Source organism: Ovis aries, chromosome 6, assembly GCF_016772045.2.
Source record: "Ovis aries strain OAR_USU_Benz2616 breed Rambouillet chromosome 6, ARS-UI_Ramb_v3.0, whole genome shotgun sequence".
NCBI lineage: Eukaryota > Metazoa > Chordata > Mammalia > Artiodactyla > Bovidae > Ovis > Ovis aries.
Genome location: NC_056059.1, coordinates 49,959,071 through 49,981,652, shown reverse-complemented (window position 1 = coordinate 49,981,652; position 22,582 = coordinate 49,959,071).

The following is a 22,582-nucleotide window of genomic DNA, read 5'->3' as shown; positions in this document are numbered from 1 at the left end:
TCCATACATGACCACAGGAAAAACCATAGCCTTGACTAGATGGACCTTAGTCGGCAAAGTAATGTCTCTGCTTTTGAATATGCTATCTAGGTTGGTCATAACTTTTCTTCCAAGGAGTAAGTGTCTTTTAATTTCATGGCTGTAGTCACCATCTGCAGTGATTTTGGAGCCCAAAAAATAAAGCCTAGATTGTATACATGCAAATAGAAGTCTAGAATTCGGGCCAATATTAAGAATAGAAATCTGGAAGAAGATGAGGTAAATAGCCTTCAAAAGCAAACTACTGTGACTAATGCCTGAAGTTGAAAACAAAATACAACTTTGTCTGTGTGGGAAGAATATCCCGTCTTTCACATAAAAGCACATGGCTACATTATTAATTTTAGTCCCTACTGTAAATAGAATGCTTCCTGGGATGAACTCAAATGAGAAGAACATGGCAAAAAGATATAAAAATATCTTGGGATAATTTAAAATAATATTTGATGAAATAGATTTATAACCCTCAAAGACATACCCTCTGATGCACCTGCTATATATGGTAGACTTAGATGGACCTCCTATAACAGGGAGAAAATGGATCAGTACAAATGGACACTGTCAAAGTAAATAATACATTCAATAAATAGTTACATTCAAAGTAAATAGTTGCATTCAATAATAATAAAATTCAAGAGCCAGACTAGACTGTACTGTTCCTATACTCAAAGTCCTTCATTTATCATTGTATCCTTTTATTAAGTCACTTAACATGTACTTACTGAAGTTCGCTGTATGAAAAACACAACGCAATATGTTAGGAATGCAAATATGAATAAAACTTATCCCTGAACTAATGTAACTTACATCGTGGTAAGGTAAACAGACAAGAAAGGGGTGACTACAAAACTTTCATGAGTGCAAGAATTAGGTACACACAAAGTATTGTGGGGATGTGAAAGCTAGGAGCATAATTAATCATGAAAGGTCAAGAAATGTATCTTAGTCAGGATGAGAGTTAAGATGAATTTTAAAGACTCTGTAAGAGTTCACCAAGAAGAAGTGAAGAGGTAATAATAGCATGAATTTAACCTAGAATGATTATGCAACTCACTCATCTCAAATACAACTAAATATTTGAACTTCTGGTCCAGCATTATGTCCTTTATACCACAATTATGTAGCAAATTTAGACAGCATGGGTAATTAATGCAGCTATTGAATTAAATAAATTAATAATAAAATGACCAGTAGGTCAGTATAAATTTTTAGTTTTCTCATTCTGCACGTGAGACACACGATAAACTCTTTTCTCTTTTGTGCAATTCTTTTTCCTCTCTCCCCTCCACCATTCTCCCTGATATTCCAATCCAATTGTTCCTTCACCACTTTGTGCCTCAAGAGACAACCTTGAAAGAAGCCAGTCTCTGAGGAGACAACTTAATAGAGCAAAGAGTAAGTGTTCTCCCCAACTAGGGGAGCAGCGAATGACATTGTGCTATAGGTGTGAACTATTACATTAACCTAAGCATCTACAAAATGTCAAGGACCCTTTCATGTACTTGTGTGGATCCATCAAGCCTGTCAGGCCAATAGAGAGCTCTTTGCACTATTATATTTCAAAAACAAGAAGCCATTATCTGCCATATTTTGACCTGGAAATGTTCGCTTGATATTTAAAGATCCAGGCACCAACTATGTTTCATTCACTGACCCACTCCGCAGTATGGCATGTCTTTTCACAAATGTGAACACCATTTTCTTTTCTGTAAAATGAAGTTGGATTGGGTAATCTCTACTTTTCCTTCTATGTGCTGACATTTTGTGTTTCTATGATCTTATAATAGTAAGTTTCTATATGTTTTATAATATGTATAATATATTGTTATTATTTTGTAATATATTTAACATAAAATACAAACTTACTTTTAAAGTATTTACACATTTCTTAATAATCAAGGATTACTAAGTAGAGGTCTATGGATCACACTTCAGTGAGACTTTATAATTATATTGAAAACTGCTGTGAGTATGTTTATGTGTATGTATGTGTGTGTGTATATATATATATATATATATATATATTCATATATAAACAGCTATGAAACCCTTCCACAGCTAATAAGGGGTCTATAGCTATCCTCAGACTCTGATATGGATCTGCGATTTCCTCTACTTATTTATTTATTCCACTTCCCCTCCCATCTCTCCAGCCCTCCATGCCCACCCCCCTCTGCCGACACACACAAATTATGAACCAATATTATAGTGTGTCTACTATGATTTTATTTTTAGAGGTTGTATTTCAAAGTCCAACTAGGAAAGCAGAAAGCAGTCTGTCATTTCAACCTGAGGGAATTCAATGAGGTAAATTCTTCACACAGCTCATAAGAGAGCTGAGAAGCCCCCAAGGAAAAGCAAAGCAGTCTGTGGGTTACATACAGGCCATAGAAGCCACTGTAACCACCAGGCTGGAGAGCCAAAGAGAAGAAGCAGTGTTACCAGAGCCCAGGAGATGGAAGCGCCCACCCAAGGCTGGAATCCGAGGGGCCTGTGTAGTGGGAACTGAAGCCACAGAAGAGGTGCGGCTGCAGACAGTGCCTGCAGACCTGAAGATAGCAGTCAGTCCTGTGGTACCACAAAGAACGATAAAACAGAACAGGGTAGCTCTAATTGTAAAGAAGGCAGGGGAATTTAAATTAACTCAAAACACAGAAATTACTTTCATATCTAAGCCTCTTGCTCTTTTCCTCAGTTCTCATAAGGATATTACAACATTTCTACAATTTATGCAGGCTCCAAAACTTAAGTTTTCCTTGATTTTTTTCCCCTTTCCCTTCTCCCCCAAATCATAATCATTCATTTTAATTATATATCTCAATATTTTTCAGCAGTTAAAAATTTAAAATGTATCTTCTTTTAATCCATACTTGTATTTGGTGTTTAACTCTAGTTCCTGACACAGAGCTTCCAAATCCCTTGAGATTTCCTGGGTGATAAGAACATCTTTGTTTTAATGAGGTGACTCTAGGTGAGCTTCTGAATAGTGGCTGGTTACTTGAAAGACCAGCCATGATTAGAAGCTTAGAACTTTCAGCCCTAGCCCTCACCTTCCAGACAGGGGTAAAATGTTGCAAAAAGATTTAATAACTGATTATGTGTGTATGATGGAGTCTTCACTAATATTCCTAAAGTACAGAGGTTGGAGAGCTTCAGTTGGTGAATACACCAGTGTACTTAGAGGGTGGCACTCTCCAACCCCTTGGGGACAGAGACCTTGAGACCATTATGGATCTTACCCTAAGTGTCTCTTCATTTGGCTGTTCATTTGCATCTTTAAGATCTCCTGTGTAATAAACTGAAAATTGTAAGTAAACTATTTTTCCATGTTCTGTGATATGCTCTCTAGCAAATTATTGAATGTGAGTAGGGGGTTATAGAAATATGCAATTTTTCTCCAAGCCTGGTAGAACTTGTGGGTAAGATGAGGACTTAACTATTTGTGATTGAAATTTAACTATCTTGTGAGACTGAAATTTTAACCTATGGAGTCTGCCCTAACACATCTAAATTCTTATTCATCTTTGAAGATCAGATCAGCTTCAACTCCTTGTCATTGTGTTACCCCTTAGTTGTTTATGCTTAATTATTAATTCTATTTGTCTTTTGAGTGCATGCAAGCCTGAACTTTCTGCCCTTTAATGGCTAGGGAGAGTTCTGTGGGCTATGTCCACAAAGGAGATTGTGTTTTCTGTGTCAGATTGTTTAGCAATGTTTCAACAATTTCCACAGTTTTATTTCTTTTTCTTTTTGGCTATGATAGGCAATGGTGCTAAGAACAGCATAGCACTGTCAACACTGACAGCTTACTGCTGTCAACCTGGGTCCTGGGGTTGGAATGAAAGCAGGAGAATCCCAGCTGGCCCTCAGGGAGAATGAGAGTCTTCATTGTTTTATATAACTGAGTTTTAAAGTATTTTGTTACCATACTACAGCCTAACTTAACAAGATTATTTATTTTATTGTATATCTTTTGAACTGTGGTGTTGGAGAAGACTCTTGAGAGTCCCTTGGACTGCAAGGAGAGCCAACCAGTCCATCCTAAAGGAGATCAGTCCTGGGTGTTCATTGGAAGGACTGATTTGAAGCTGAAACTCCAATACTTTGGGCACCTGATGAGAAGAGCTGACTCATTGGAAAAGACTTTGAAGCTGGGAGGGATTGAGGGCAGGAGGAGAAGGGGATAACAGAGGATGAGATGGTTGGATGGCATCACTGACTCGATGGACATGAATTTGAGTAAACCCTGAGAGTTGGTGATGGACAAGGAGGCCTGGAGTGCTGCAGTTTATGGGGTCACAGAGTCGGATATGACTGAGTGACTGAACTGAACTGAACTGACATCTCTTACATAACAATTTATAATATAGATTATATTTTTTATGTGTTTATAAGATTTTTCATACTAGACTAGCATGCTTTCATGATAGAATTTATTTTAAGAATAGGTACTTGTTAGGTATCTTGTTTCTTACTCATGATCACAAAAATGCATAAACGAATTAGTATATGACTGTTGTTGTTATTCAGTCAGATAGCATATTCAAATGCAGAGACATTACTTTGCTGACTAAGGTCCGTCTAGTCAAGGCTATGTTTTTTCCAGTAGTCATGTATGGATGTGAGAGTTGGACTGTGAAGAAGGCTGAGCACTGAAGAATTGATGCTTTTGAACTGTGGTGTTGGAGAAGACTCTTGGGAGTCCCTTGGACTGCAAGGAGATCCAACCAGTCCATTCTGAAGGAGGTCAGCCCTGGGATTTCTTTGGAAGGAATGATGCTGAAGCTGAAACTTCAGTACTTTGGCCACCTCATGCAAAAAGTTGACTCATTGGAAAAGACTCTGATGCTGGGAGGGATTGGGGGCAGGAGGAGAAGGGGACGAGAGAGGATGAGATGGCTGGTTGGCATCACTGACTCGATGGACATGAATCTGAGTGAACTCTGGGAGTTGGTGATGGACAGGGAGGTTTGGCATGCTGCGATTCATGAGGTCACAAAGAGTCGGACACGACTGAGCGACTGAACTGAACTGAACTGAACTTGTGTCCGACTGTGGCACTATTGGTAAAGAACTCACCTGCCAAGGCAGAAGACATTAGAGACACAGGTTCGACTCCTGGGTCAGGAAGATCCCTTGGAGGAGGAAATGGCAACCCAATCCAGCGGATTGGATTCTCCAGTGGAGAATCCCAGGGATAAATGAGCCTGCTGCTGCTGCTAAGTCGCTTCAGTTGTGTCCAACTCTGTGCGACCCTACGGACAGCAGTCCACCAGGCTCCCCCGTCCCTGGGATTCTCCAGGCAAGAATACTGGAGTGGGTTGCCATTTCCTTCTCCAAAGCCTGAAAGTGAAAAGTGAAAGGGAAGTCGCTCAGTCGTGTCTGACTCTTAGCGACCCCATGGACTGCAGCCTACGAGGCTCCTCTGTCCATGGGATTTTCTAGGCAAGAGTACTGGAGTGGGGTGCCATCGCCTTCTCAGACAGAGGAGCCTGGCAGGCTACAATTCAGTCTCAAAGAGTCGGGCATGACTGAAGCAGCTTAGCATGTATGAACTAAAACTGTATAACTAGATGACTGCATTCTTTTGTTTATATCTTCAACCTAAAATTGTACTTTTCAAATGGGTACTTTGAATTGAATAATCCTGTATGCTTTTACTGAGGCAGCTGTACATTTTGCTTCCTAAGAGATTCTTTGTACTGTAAAGAGTACTGGCAAATCATTATCGATATACGCATAAGATTTTTGTACAACATCCGAGATGTGTTGGCTGGTACACGATTGGCCTTGATTATACTTGGAATGAAAGCACCAATACAGATTTAGAAAGTGCTGACACAGTACCACTGGCTTATATATCTCTAACCAGCCTGTTTCCAATTTTACAAGAAGGTCTAGTGGCAATGTTAGCATTTTTCAAAAGTTGAAAGCAATAGGAAATAACCTTAGGTTTAATAGGCTTGTTTTGCTAACAATGAGGTTTTATTCTATGAAAAGTATTGATTCATTTCAACATTCTACCATAGATAGCACTGTCAAAATTATTTACTGTTTGAAAAACAGAACCAACATTCAATAACTAGTATAAAATAGAGGGGACATTGCTATAGATAATTCAAATATGCAGAGAATTATCAAATCAATTACTTATTTGTGAGTATATATTTTTCTTATAAGTACAAAACCAAACCAACCATGTTTCAATAAAATGACTCACAATAGAACCAGAATACTGTTTTAAAGCTGCAGAAGTTTTAGAAGCTTTGTTTGTTGAAAACAGAAGTTCATTTGAATGATTCTATTACTGAATGGTTACAAAACTTAACTGATCCTCATGGGAATAAGAGCTGTACTCCAGAAAATGATGAGTGGATGAAGCAACTGTTCTTTAGCTTTTTCTTTGGCATGGAATATACTACCGCATTTTGTGTTTTTTCCATGCCTCTTCCCTTTTTCTTTCTCTCAGAACATGGTTCAGTCTCTATTGTTGAAAATGACTTCTTCAAACCTTGTATATGTAGCCTCCAATGAATGCAATCACATCTTGCCCACATTTTTTTTGGTAATCTGTTAACTCTCGTTCCCATTTAACAACAAAAAGGCTCTGACTAATGAAAAGGAATATGAAAAAATAGATACCCAGATATAGCAAAACTTCCTATTCTTTTCCAGGTGCTCTGGATGGAACAGATTGAGCTATTTAAGGCTATTAAATTGAATCACAGTGTATGTGCATGTATTTTAGTTTGGTTCAACTAAAATAACATAAGGATTCATAATTGATTTGAAAGAAGAAAAAATTTCCTATTAATAGCTATTAAAGTGAAACAGAGTTAACTAAAATGCTATGACTATCATCCAGGGAAAATAATATGGTATTAAAAGCCAATTTAATATGAGTAAATATCATAAAAATGGTCCTGCCTATATATTTATAAATGAAAATTGATGCAAAATGTTAAATTAATTTACCTTGCCAACAGATGACATTAACAATTGATACCATTATAAACTCATTTTTAAACTCTCCTAAAAAGCGGTTGTAGGTGTTTTTTTATATATTTTATATATGTCATCAAATAATATTTTATGTATAAATAAATACCAATATTTCCAAAATGAATCATTGAAAAGCATTTATCAAGCACTCATAGTGATGTTTCATTGAACATAAATGTACTATTGTTGGAATTTATTTGAGTGTTAAACTGGGAGCATATTTTATATTTGTTTATAAATGAAAACATACATATGTATATTTCTTTCTGAGGGGGTCTTTCTAAATACTGAGCATTGTAATATGAGTACATTCTGAAGAAACAGTGTATCTTGGAAGTGAGCAATTATTTTTGAAACTCCAAGTAGGTTTATATTTCTAAGACACTAACACAAGAAACAGTAATGACAATAATGTCTCTAATGTCACAACAGCATGAGAGAATATACATGATACATTCCTATTTTTGCTTTTTACCAGTTTTAATTTATCATGTTTAGCCAGGACCAAAGTCAGTGGCTCCCTGCAAACACAGAAGATCTGAAACAAAGCAAATATATTCGATACTTCAAAGAAGGAATATTTCCACTATGCAAAGAGGCTCAGGGCAATGTCTTGAACTGTATAATTAGTCAATGAATGTTTATTTTGATAGAATAATGACTGTATCAATTCACTGGAACACTTGAAAGCAGTGCTCAGTGAGAAAACTGTTGAATTTCATTGCAACATGTACTCTATTCTTGATAATGATATCTGAATTAAAACCTCATGAAAAAATCAGTTATTTTTTTTTAAGTCTAAGCTTCCCTTGAATTGCAAATTGTTACTTTTCTCAGCATAACCATGATGGTTGCTTTCAATTTCTGCTGTGAAACAGCAGTTTCCAATGCCAAATTGACATTTTAGAGCATTGTAGAAACCTGCTACAGGTCTTGCAGAAAAAAAAAAAAAGTATAGATTTATTTGGTCAGAATTTATAGAGGAATTATAAAGATCCCCTTAGAACATTCAAAATTCCTGACACATCTCCCTTATATTGATGAGTATTGACCCATTACTCTCTTGAATGGCAGGAATGCTGCTCCTGTCATCTTTTTCATTTTTTCAAGTCTATAAACTAGAAACTTACAACCACGTTCACTAGACTCAGAATAACTGGTTCTTTCACGGAAAAAATGCCTGCACAAATACTGTAGCTAACAAATGCTTCCATTAAATGCAATACAAATATGGCTAAAATCCTTGTCAAACAATTTTAATAATTCTCACTTCTCACAGTATGTAGAGATTTTGCCTCTAATATCTTTTTAAACTACTTTCTGTAGTGCAGTTAAAGTCAGAGATTTTAATGTACTAAACTAGTAAAATCATGTGTGGAAACTTCCCCAAAATTTTCCATTTCTAGATAAAATAGAAAGATTGAAAACTACTTAGATGTTTACAGACTCTTTCTTTTGAATGAGAAGGAAATAAAGATTCAAAAGTAACTGATTTAGTCACATATGCACAGCTAGCATGTTGACAAAGCTGAGCTAGTATTCTAGGTTTTCTAATCTCAAACAAAGCCCCTTCTACTATTCAATTTTGCAAGATACAGTTTTAGACATATAAAATTACATGATCTGCTCTCACGTTCTTATTCTGTGTAATTGAGTGTGTATGTGTACCTGCCTCTGTATGTCTGTATTTGTCAAGTATAAGTCTTTTAAAATAATAGAAATTAGATTTTTTTTTAATATTAGACTAAACATTACTCCAACATTGTAAGTTTTTTACCTTAAGGGAATAAGAAACTTACGGAACATAATTCAACAAAAAGTTGAATCCATTCAATGTAGAACTAAACTTATAACCTAACATGAATAGCTCTGAAGACATCAGTGTATCACAATATTTACATTACAGTACAGTTAGAGCTTCTTGGTGGTATAGTGGTAAAGAATCCACATGCCAGAACAGGAGATGCAAGAGAGTTAGGTTCCATCTCTGGATCTGGAAAGTCACTGGAAAAGAAAATGGCAACCACTCCATCATTCTCTGGAAAATTCCTTGCACAGAGGAGCCTGGAGGCCTGCAGTCCAAGGGGTTGCAAAGATTCAGACACGACTGAGCATGCACGCACAGGCTTCATTGCTAAAATAGGCCAACAGTTGCTCTGACTTAGTGACTAAACAGCAACAACAGTGGAGAATGAACTCAAGTCTTTGTTTACTGTCAGTTCTTTACTAATTCACGCCAGTGGGAGATGTGAGTACTAGATAATCTTTAATATACCCATGATTCATCTCCAAAATAGAGACATCATTTCTATCAAAATATATATAGTACTGTCTTCCATGCAATTTTGCTTCTTTTTTACATAGATTAATATTTCACTGATTGCAGATTTCACTAGTTGTGTACATTTCCCATTTTTTTTCTAATACATTGATGAAAATAAATGCCCTGTGGTTCCAGCACCAGTGGCTTTTTACCAAACAAGAGTTTCCACTGAGAAAAGTTACGGTTATTATCTTGAAAGAGATGTGTCATTTTTCTGACAACTGAAGGCTTCCACAAGTCCAAAGTCACATGTAATTATATACTACAGAGCAGAATAATAGAACATGCACTAGGGTAAATTTTGTGCCCACTTAATTGAAACACTTGCCAAGGAACTGGGTGAGAGGAATGTATTTCAATCACTCTAAACAGTGCATAAATGAGACACATTCCTTTTAAATGACACATTTTAGCTGTCTGGAAGTCTATTCACAGTTGTGCATGGTAACGTAAGTTTGCCACACTACTCCTTTCAATCGGTCCATTTCAAGCTGTACTTTGAAGCTGTTTATTCCAAGAGCCTAATTAATATTAAGAAAAAAAATATTTTTAGATGTAGCACTAAATGTTTTTAGGTATAGATCAATATTTTTCAATTCTTTCTAGAATATATGCATTTGTATATTTGTGTCTTAATCTTTTTCTGTCTCTGTCCATCTGCCTCTCTCTCTCCATATATGCAATATATACTTACATATGCACATATATATATGTAATATAAGAAATGAATAAATTGTCTTAATTTTTCACATTGAACCAAGTTGGTCCAAGTTATTTTTATTATAATCTTTAGCTCAGCATTTATTAAACTGAAATATAATGGTCCTATGCTAATAATTCAAAGAGCAGAGAATATACATTTGCTTCAAAGCAATATTCTCAAGTAACTATATTTTTATATTTCTGGAAAAAGAATAACCTGACAAAAGAGAAATAAAGAAAAGATAATTCACTCCTGGAAGAAGTCAAAATTAAAATAATTGAGAATAGAAACGGAGAGCATTTGTTTTAATGAGTTATGGGAAGTATGGCTATATAGTTAATCATCCTAACCATGACATTTTAGAGAATGAGAGAGGGTATTATTAATAACTAAACCAGAATCACTGATATACCTGGAACACTCCCAGGTACACCAGGCTTTATGGTCATCCTAGTTATAGGTAATCAGTCATAGATTTTTATTAAAATAAAATGACTTTGTTCAATCTTTTTTACCTTTGATCTGTAATTTCATAATTATTTTATAAAGCCAAAAGATTCATATTAATATATGATCTAAAGGATGGAAATTTTACCACAAGAAAGCAATATAAAACATATTTTCTCTAATTCCTACAAACTGAAAGCTCCTAAGCAATCTCAGGATCTTAAAATTCCTGATATATCAATTTAGACTAGGTTTCAGTCTCTAGATTTTTAATAAAATCACATAAGAATAAGTCTCTCAGGGATTTTTAAATGTTTTTTTCCCTGGATTTTGGTTTTAAAAATATCTCTCATTTCTCGTTAATTGACAGAGTGCAAATAAAGAGTTTCCCTGAATATGGAGGATAGAAAATAGTACCTCTTGATGTCTTCAGAAACCTGTTCTCTAAACCTGCTCTCCTCCCCAAATGTGTTAGAGAAAAATCTTCAGTATGGGCACACATCATATGTTGGTTTTTAGAAGCTGCATCAATTATATAAGAAGTTTGATCGCTTAATTGGCGTTGTGTTCTTGTCGTTTGTTTCTGTGGCCATGTCTTGGGGAGAGGGAGTAATAGAAGAAGACCATATCCTCTATGATGCTAGGACAAGAGTGACCCAAACATAAACAAGTACAGCAGTTACATGGCAATGCTTTGGTCAGTTGCCATTTTGTTGCTTGTAGCTATCTTGAACATCAGTTCTGAATCTGGGGATTGAAGATAGAGGTGGTATATACTATCAGAGACTCAGTTCACAATGGAGAGTGGGAAGAGTTGAGGGAGGAGTTTCTGAATAATGACAGAAAATCTTGCTGGTGAATCTCACTAGACTGGAGAATCTAAGCCCCCAAACCTAATTTATGTCTAGGGATCCTTGGATTTTGAGTGGTTGCACAAATGCATCTAGAAAGGAGATTTTACAAGGAGCTCAAGAAGTAAACTTTTATGATTTGATGTGTTCTTGGACCACCACAACTGTCTTCAGTGTGGGGAGAGTGAGCAGAATTAAGTCACTGGCTATCCTCTTGCTTATTAAGTTGTTTCAGGCATGTCCAGCTCCTTCCAACCCATTGGACTAACACCTGCCAGGCTCCTATGTCTCTGGGATTCTCTAGGCAAGTATATTGGCATGGTTTGCCATGCCATCCTCCAGGAGATCTTCCAGACCAAGAGGCAGAACCTACATCTCTTAACTATCTGTCATTGGAAAGCAAGTAGTTCTTTACTACTAGCACCACCTGGGAAGCCCACCTGTTATCCACCACTTAAGCGTCCAAACGACTTCCAGAAGCTGGGGATCTGGAGAATCAGGAAGCTAGCTTCTAGTAACATTCACTGTCTTTCCCCTCAAAATCTAATGCTGTCCTTGCTTAATTGACTTCTTGAGTGAAAAAATAAACAAAATAACTCACTGAATCTTTTCTTGCCTTATATGTGGGGACCGTGGTGATGGGACATGAAAGAACAATCAACGGTGTGACACAAACTACATATTTTGTTGTAGTTAACTTTACTACTTACCTCACTAATCTTAACCAGAAATATATTTTTCATTTCTTTAGGATATTGAAATTAAAATGCTAACTACAATATAATCCAAGAAAGCCTTTCTGTGGGCAGCATTTTTAAAGAATACACCCAAGTTGTTGCTGTGCAGTTGCTCAGTCATATCCAACCCTTTTTGACCCCATGGATTGCAACATGCCAGGCTTCCTGGTCCTTCACTGTTTCCTGGAGCTTGACCAAACTCGTGTCCTTGGAGTCTATGATGCCATTCAACCATCTCCTTCTCTGTTGTCCCCTTCTCTTCCTGCCTTCAATCTTTTCCAGCGTGAGGGCCTTTTCCAATGAGACAGCACTTCCCATTTGGTGGCCAAAGTATTGGAGCTTCAGCATGAGACCTTCCAGTGACTATTCAGGGTTGTTTTCCTTTGGGATTGACTGGTTTGATCTCCTTGCAGTCCAAGGGACTCTCAGTCTTCTCCAGCACCACAGTTCAAAGGCATCAATTCCTCATTCCTCAGCCTTCCTTAATGCCCCACATTTTGATGAAAAAAGGCAGTGAATGTTACTAGAAATGTTTTTTATATAACTTTTACAGATAACATTTCTATGAAAGATCATATACAGTGAATATTAACATTGAATAAATATAATTAGGACTTTTAAGGACAGATACTAAAACAAGTTAATGCAGGATCCACACACACATTACTGCTTCATGCATATTATTTAATCAGTATATACTATAATGCTCTATATTATGGACATCTTGAAAAACAAAGAGGGTATGGAATTGGCCTAGCCCTCAAATAGATCATGGAATCTTCTGTAGTCCCTTGATCTAGATTCAGTTTTCCCTCTATAAAATACTTGGAATTATGTGAAAAGTTGAACTGTTCCATGGTTCTATCAGTTTCAATTATTATTTAGACTTTGAGTTGTGTTGGAGAAGACTCTTGATTGTCCCTTGGACTGCAAAGAGATCCAACCAGTCCATCCTAAAGGAAATAGGTCCTAAATATTCATTGGAAAGACCAATGCTAAAGCTGAAGCTCCAATACTTTGGCCACCTGATGTGAAGAGTCAACTGGTTGGAAAAGACTTTGATGTTGGAAATGATTGAAAGCAGGAAGAAAAGGGAATGATAGAGGATGAGATAGTTAGATGGCATTATCAACTCAATGGACATGAGTGTGAACAAGCTGTGGGACATGGTGAAGGACAGGGAAGCCTGGCATGCTACAGTCCATGGGGTCACAAGGAGTATAACATGACTGAGTGACTGAAGTGACTAACTGAAACTAAGTCCAAATCTGTAGTCTCTGTCAGGGTGTTTTAGTTTTTAGTTCCTATGGGAAATAGTTCTCAGAAACCTGGAATCAACATTTAAAAAAATTATTTCTGTCAAAATTTGTCTAATGATAGCATATTCCACAAGCATTACTCTAACTTACTGGGGCCGTTGTATCACTCAAGTGATATCGTGAAAAGACAGATAAAACATAGTGTACATATTTTTTTCAGATAGTTCTTTACTAATGATTTACAGACTATGATCAATGGCATAAAAGTGTTTTAACAGGGGGTCTATATGAAAAACTGAAGAAAGAATGGACCTTAATAAGAAATGATTAATTGTGGCAGATCAATTTCAAACTGTGTTATAATGTTTCCCTAATATTTTCTGAAAATTAAAATTTATGTTTTGTGTATGTTTCTATAAATCATTAATTCTCTATGAAGAACAAATAGTTGATAATATGAAATTTCTCCCCAAATTTCCATAGAACTATAATACTTACCTCCAATAAGGAATTTCCCCTGAACTTATTTTAGAGCTACTTACATTTACCATATTTCTGTATTTTTACATAAGAATTAATAACTATGATAAAAATATTTGTAGGAGAATAGTAATAATAAATGAGATTGCTTCAGTAATTTAGTAGTAATTGTAATAGCTTTTTATCTTTGTATTTGAAAAATGCTATGAAGCTCATCATAAAGCATCTTCCTAGAGCCAGATTAATAAAAGATGAGGAAACTTTGTTATAGTTTCATACTTGCTTTATTCTGAGAGTTTAGGTTTAAGAAGCATTGCCCATCTGTTGGCTTTCAAAAACACTAGTGGTCTCAATAATTAACCACATTCTTCCCCAATGTTGTTTTAAATCTAGAGTTGGGATAATATATTTATTGAAAACTAACATCTATTTAGTGCAGCTTCCTCGATTCTGTGAGTGGGTTGCCATTTCCTTCTCCAATGCATGAAAGTGAAAAGCGAAAGTGAAGTCCCTCAGTCCTGTCTGACTCAGCGACCCCGTGGACTCCAGCCTACCAGGCTCCTCCATCCATGGGATTTTCCAGGCAAGAGTACTGGAGTGGGGTGCCATTGTTTTCTCTGCATCTGACTCTTCAGCAGCACTTAATCTTAGATTCTGTTATTGTAAAGATTTTTGGTAATCATTCTCACTTTATTAAGAAATATTTCCTCCCAACTACTCGTGAGTACACACACACAAACACTGAGCTGTGCACACATGGAGAATTTTATTGCACTTCAAAGTAGGGGGATTGAAATGAGAGAGGGAGGCTACATCTGTAACACAATAAAGACAAGCTGCTGCTGCTAAGTCGCTTCAGTCGTGTCCGACTCTGTGACCCCAGAGACACCAGGCTCCCCCGTCCCTTGGATTCTCCAGGCAAGAACACTGGAGTGGGTTGCCCTTTCCTTCTCCAATACATGAAAGTGAAAAGTGAAAGTTAAGTTGCTCAGTCGTGTCCAACTCTTAGCGACCCCATGGACTGCGGCCTACCGAGCTCCTCAGTCCATGGGATTTGCCAGGCAAGAGCACTGGAATGGGTTGCCATTGCCTTCTCCACAATAGAGACATAATTAATTATAAATTTTATTGTTTGTTGTACACTCTTGCTGCCCAAGGATGTGGAAAAAAGTGTAATATTTCAGAACTATGGGTTTACATGAGTAAATAATAGACATTGAAGAAAATATAGCCAGACCATAATTAATATTACTAAGTTGCATTTGGGAACTGTAATAGGGAAAAAACAAGGGCTTCCCAGGTATCTCAGTGGTAATAAATGTTTCTCCCAATGCAGGAGATGCAGGTTTGATCCCTGGGTGGGGGAAGACCCCTGGAGAAGGCAGTGGCAACCCATTCCACTATCCTTGCCTGGGAAATCCCATGGACATAGGAGCCAGGTAGGCTTCAGTCCATGGAGTTTCAGAGTTGGACATGACTAAGCATACATGCAAAAAAAAAAAAAAAGTATCAGTACATTTGCCGTTATACAGAAATATTTAGAACACCAGTATCACTTCACCAGGAAACTCAACTAATAATTGATGGGAGGTGGGGGGAAAGAAGTTGTGGGCCTGAACAGCTTGATTTCTTCAACATCCTAGAAATAATCTATAATTCTCTGTGCCTTTGAGAAAACAAATATCTGTAAATTTCCAATTATAATCAAATTGGCATATTTTAGGATTAAAAAATAATATATACAAGGTGATATATTAGTATGCAAAATACCTAAGTAATCAATAATATTGGTTACCACCTCTTTGGTTCTGTCTGTTGTTCAGTCACTCAGACATGTCAGACTCTGAGATCTCATGGACTACAACAAGCCAGGCTTCCCTGTCCTTCACCATTTCCCAGGGCTTGTTCAGTCTGAGAGATTTTCTAGATACACTTTGTGTGTGTGTGTGTGTGTGGTAATATAGTTCTCTCTCTTTCTACTAATATGTCTACAAGTTGATAAAATTAGTCCTTGAATAAGATTAGTTTTTGAAAAAATAAATTGAATAAATCCATGAGAAATATTACAAGTAGAACTGTTATTTCTTTAGTAAAAATATTAATGTTGGTATTTACAGTTTGCAAATCAATTTCACATATGCGATTTAACTTCCATTTCATGATGAATGAGGTGTTTACCATCATTTTCTTAGAAGAATAATTTTTTCTTCGAGCACTTTGTTGTTCAGTTCAGTTCATCACTCAGTCATGTCCAACACTTTGCAACTCCATGGACCGAAGCATGCCAGGCCTCCCTGTCCATCACCAACTCCCAGGATCTACTCAAACTCATGTCCATTGAGTTAGTGATGCCATCCAACCATCTCATCCTCTGTTGTTCCCTTCTTCTTCCACCTTCAATTGTTCCCAGCATCAGGGTCTTTTCAAATGAGTCAGTTCTTCACATCAGGTGGTCAAAGTATTAGAGTTTCAGCTACAACATCAGACCTTCCAATGAATATTCAGGACTGATTTCCTTTAGGATGGACTGGTTGGATCTCCTTGCAGTACAAGGGACTCTCAAGAGTCTTTCCCAACATCACAATTCAAAAGCATCAATTCTTCAGCACTCAGCTTTCTTTACAGTCCAACTCTCACATCCATACATGACCACTGGAAAAACTTTGTTGACAAAGTAATGTCTCTTCTTTTTAATATGTGGTCTAGGTTGGTCATAACTTTTCTTCCAAGAAGTAAGCATCTTTTAATTTCATGGGTGCAGTCACCATCTGCAGTGATTTTGGAGCCCGCCAAAATAAAGTCAGCCACTGTTTCCACCGTTTCCGCATCTATTTGCCATGAAGTGGTGGGACCAGCTGCCATGATCTTAGTTTTCTGAATGTTGATCTGTAAGCCAACTTTTTCAGTCTCCTCTTTCACTTTCATCAAGAGGCTTTTTATTTCCTCTTTGCTTTCTGCCATAAGTGTGGTGTCATCAGCATATCTGATGTTATTGATATTTCTCCCAGCAATCTTTATAGAGTGCTTCGTAGCAGAGGTCAAACAGCAAATAGATGACAGAGCTTTTACCCAGACTGAATAATTTGCCTCCAAATACTATGCCAGATACTCCAAAAGATTTTTTTTTCTTCTTTAACGTTTATGTTGAATATTAAGTCAGAATTAATCATTATATATACAATCCTATTGGAAAATAAATGGGTGATTGTAATAAAATCCTCAGGTCTTTAGAGTTCTGTGCTATGAGCTAATGTTTTGGGTAATTGATACATAACCACAGTTTCTCTTTATGTTTTTTCATACCCTTTTTAGAGATAAATTATAACATAAACATTTGGTGTAATTTGCAATGAATGGAGTGAAATATCCATTTTGTTGTTTTTTGGAGTTTCCTTTGATTCAAAATAAATTACTTATCTATCATTTCAGTTATGCTGATTCATAATCCTTGTATTGTTTTGTTTTGTTTTGTTTCTTTTTGCATGAGGAATTTCACTTACAAATCCAGGACCTATGAACGTGAAAACATTGACAGAAGAAGTGAGCATTCTTCTAGGCACTGGAGACACAACAGTGATACAGCTTCTGCAATCAGGGAGTTTATAGCCTGGAGAGCTCCCTACCCTCTCTAGTAGGTAGAGACAAACAAAATACATTTATGTGTTGGGGGATGATCATGATGTAGAAAAAAGGGAATGCAATTTAGGGAAATAATGGGGATGAGGTAGATGCTACTATGCTCTTATCTGGTGTTGGAAATCTGTGATAGTGCAACATTGTGAAAGAGATCAATGGAAAGATGAAGGACGTAGTCCAGTGTTTATCTAAGAGCTTTTGAATCAGAAGACACACCATTTGCAAAGTATCTGAAGTAGGAGAACAGTTGGTATGCAAAGGGAATATCCGAGAAGTCACTGCACTCAGAAGACAGTAGCAAAGCCTCAATGATAGTGCATTAGGCCAGAGAAGGTGTTGGAGTCCAGACAAGATCAGGTCTTTTTAAGATATTTTATCCAATATTCTTTGAGAGAAGGCTGAATAATGCCACATCCTTCCTTTGGATATCAAGGTCCTCTCCCCTGGAATCTATGAATGTTACTTTGTATGACGAAATGAACTTTCCAAATGTGACTCAGTTAAGGATCTTGATGAGGAGATTATTATAGATTATCCACATTGACCATAAATGTTTTCACAAGGATCATTATAAGAGGGAGGAAGGTAGAATTTTGACACAGAGGAAGAAACAATGAGACTGCTGAAATAAGATGCTATACTTCTAGCTTTAATGACATAGGAAAGAACTTCAAAACTCAGAAAGTAAGGAATGTAATTCTACAGCCTGAAAAAGGCTAGAAAATTGCCCTAGAGCATCTTGTTAACTCCTTGATTTTAGTCTAGTGAATTCATTTTGGACTTCTGATCTGCAGGCTGTATGAGAATAAATGTGTTTTTTAAAACAACCCATGTTTGGGGTCTCCCCTGGAGGAAATGACAACCCACTCCAGTATTCTTACCTGGAGAATCCCATGCATGAAGGAGCTTGGTGGGCTACCGTCCACGGGGTCGCAAAGAGTCAGACACGACTGAGTGACTTCACTTCACTTTATGTTTGTGGTAACTTGTTTCATAGGCCATAGGAAATGAATATGGATAGGAAACTGTTGTAGAGTTTGAGGAGGGATGTGACATATTAGAACAAAAATCAGCATGTGTAAAGATAAGTTAGAATTTCAAGATAATGGAAAGAAGCTAATTATTCAGAAGAGACAGGAGGAGTGCCTGGAGAGATGCTTTAATTAGGCAAGAGGGCATGTGATCCTGGTTACAAACAAAAGAATTGTCCTCCTTAGGCAGGACTTGGCAGTTCACTCTTTTTTTATTTTTTGCCTGCTCTGTTGTGGTATGAGGGATCTTAGTTCCATAGTGTTAGCTGCTCAGTCTTTTATGACCCTATTACTGTAGCCCACCAGGCTCCTTTGTTCATGGGATTCTCCAGGCTAGAATACTGGAGTAGGTTGTCATTTCCTTCTCCAGAGGATCTTCTCAACCCAGGAAATGAACTGGGTCTCCTTCAGTGTAGACAAATTCTTTATGGTTTTATCTAACCTCTGGCCCCTTGAAGCATGGAATCTTAATTATTGGACCACCATGGACATTCTGGCAGTTCACTAAATTTTTATTGGAGGGTAAGAAATATCTTACCATAACTAAATCACCAGTATCAACATTAAAAAGACAGCAATAATTTATTAAACCTTTAAATTTATCCAAACACATTTTCCCTAGCCCTAAAAGAGATCCAGTATTCTCAACCATCTAAGGGTAGGTCCATACTAAAAATGTTAATGCTGCCTTTTTTCTTTGAATCTTAAATAGTTTAGAAATTAAATTATTAGTCATAGAGATCTTGTTGCTTTTATTATAATTAACCAAAAGAGATTTCAATTTAGTTTGACATTAAGAAGGAAAGTATATAAAGATATACATAAAATAAAAACACAGTTTGCAGTGCTATTTAGCCAAAATTTAAAAGAAATGATACATTTTCAATGTTGATCATGAAAGACTTTATAGTCTAGTATTCTCTTCATAAGATCCTGAAATCAGATTATCTAAGCTTGTTCCCAACCTCTCCACTATCAGAGTTATGAACTGAGCAAGTTCTTTAACCCCAACTGTGTTCTCATTTTTCAAATAAGCACAATAAAAGCACCTGAGTCATAAAGTAAAAAAACAAAAAAAAATTAGAAAAATGTCTGGACATAGTAAAGACATCATAAATGTTAGCCATGGTTATATTGTTACTATTATCTAATCAATATTTATTTTCCAAGTACCCATATAAGAGGTTTTGCTGGCAATATGATGAGAGTTATAATTCTTTAAGATGCTTGTCTTCTTTTTGTACTGTACACAGAACTCTTGTTACTAGAAATAAAAGATGCATACAGAGTATACTTTAACAAACCTGTCAATAACAAATGATAAAATTCATTAAAAATTTAAACCTTGACTTTGAATGATTGTACTAACTTTCAGATACATGGAAAAGGAAAAAAAAATTCAAGGCACAAAACACAGTGAACAATAGAAGTAGAACACACCATTTGCTGGAGTAGAATATATTAATCAGAATATTATGATTTATTTTCCAAATGTGTCATTAATTTGGGTGGTATGATATTCTAGGAACTGGAACTTGTGATAGCATCTGTAACTGTTTGAAAGAACACTGGATGGAATTATAGAAACATTCCATTAGCCATCTATGTGATCCTGGAAAACTACCTCCATGCTGTAAACTCAATTTATTTTGAGAATTTGAAAGAAAAATAACAGGATAATTAACTCAGTCTGCTTCAGCTTTCTGATCAATAAATCAGGACATTTAAAGAGCCCAACTTCTGATCAACTTCTATCACCCATGACTAACAGCATCTTTCCTTTCTTCTTTAGTGTTGCTGACAACATAGTATACTCCCAAAAAATATATCTGAGAAAGATATATCTTTATTAGATATATACAAATAGAGTTCTACATCTGTATTTACACATATTTGTACAAAATTATAACTTAATGTCACTACACATATACATACATACAACTCATTTAAACTTCAGTAGTTGTGTTTGTAGAAATTGCCATGCTGATTGCAAAACTGAAGGGAAATGAGAGAATCTTGAGTTGCCAAAATTATCTAGAAAATAAAGACAATAGTTGGAGTACCCACATTAACTGATTTCACAATTGACTATAAAATTACTATGTTTGAGATAATATGTCATTGGCATAATCATAGATGAATAGTCCAGTGGAAAAGAAGAGGGTATTTAGAAATAGATTCACCAAGGACTAAAGAAATGAAATGAGAAATAAAAAATTTTAACAAGTTATAGTGACACAAGTAGATAATTACATTGAAAGTAAACCCACAAACCTCATCTCATAATATACATCAAAGTCAATTTGAGATATTTCATAGACCTAAAAACATATCTATATAACATATCTACGAATGAAAGGTTAAAAGGAAAATATTTTCTCAGTCGTGATAAGAGAAGGCATTTTACAGAGGATGCAAAAATAACTAATTATAAAAGAAAAAATTGTATACCATGAAAATGGAAACCTTCTGCTCATCAAAAGTCACCATAAGAAAATGAAAAGAAGGCTACATATGGAAGTAAATATTCATAATACACATATCTAAAATTATTTCTGTTGAAATAATATAGATGAATCTTACAGTTGAAAAATAAAAGTTAAAGAATTTATTTTTTCGTGAGTGGAAGACTTGAACACAGGTTTATCAAGGGAGATATACAAATGTCAAGTAAGTAAATGGTGGTCCACATATTCAATCATCAGAGAAATGAAAATTAAAACTATAATGGATACCATATTACATCCACTAAAATGATTAAAAATTTAAAGATTAAAAGCTTAAGACAATTTTTAAGAATGAAAATATCAAGTACTGGGAAATATATGGAACAAATGATATTTACTGAGCAGAAGTGATATATACAAAAATGACTACCCTTGCATATTCATAGCAGTTCTACTTACTGTTGCTAGTGATTTCTCCCAAGAACTCTCTCCTTGGTTTGCAGATAGCTGCCTTGTCTCTGTACTCTCACAAGCTTTTACCTTTGTGTTGTTTGTGTTCTAACAGCCTCTTCTCCTGAGAGAAGTCACATTAAATAAGGGCCCACCCATGTGACGTGACTTTACCTTAATTGCCTTTGTAAAGGCTCTTCAATTCAGTAACTTTCTGAGGTACTTGGTGTGAGGGCTTCAACATATGAATTTGGGGGGGGAAACAATCCACCACATAACACTGCTGCCGCTGCTGCTAAGTCGCTTCAGTCGTGTCCGACTCTGTGTGACCCCATAGACGGCAGCCCACCAGGCTCTCCCTTCCTTGGGATTCTCCAGGCAAGAACACTGGAGTGGGCTGCCATTTCCTTTTCCAATGCATGAAAGTGAAAAGTGAAAGTGAAGTCGCTCAGTCGTGCTCGACTCTTAGTGACCCCATGGACTGCACCCTACCAGGCTCCTCTGTCCATGGGATTTTCCAGGCAAGAGTACTGGAGTGGGGTGCCAATTGCCACATAACACTAGAGCACCATTATTTCAAAACCTTGTTCCAGTGTCTTATGCCTCATCATCCATCTCACATTCCATGACTCAGTAGGCTTCAGGGAGGTGGTAGCTTTCTCCCATAATCCTAGTGCTGACTTGAGCTGTTCTCATATTTCACAACCTTGGTTCCATTTGAGCCTGACCTAAATGAGTTCCCATTAGTCAGCAATTGAAATAATCTCCACAATTTTGGATGACTTAAAATGGGAATGATATGTTGTAATCTTTGTGCCGAATTTTGTTTATCAGAAATCCAGGTCCTGAGGCTTATTTCTGTCTTATATCTATCTATATCTATCTATATCTATATCTATATTTATATTTTGTAGGTTACTTTTAAGGAAAATAAGAAATACTCACGCCAAAATTAAATCACACCTGGAATTAATACACGGAGCAACTGAAAACAATAAATGGTGAACATATATTGAAAGGCTGTAGTTGCTATGCTGATTTTCCCTAGTTTTGAATATAAGGAATAATCAATAATCACTTGTTGAATTGGTTAGAAAAATTATCTTCAGAGCTTAGTCATAGGTGCTGTCATTGTTCTAAATAGGAATATATATACATATTTTTGTGAATTCATGTA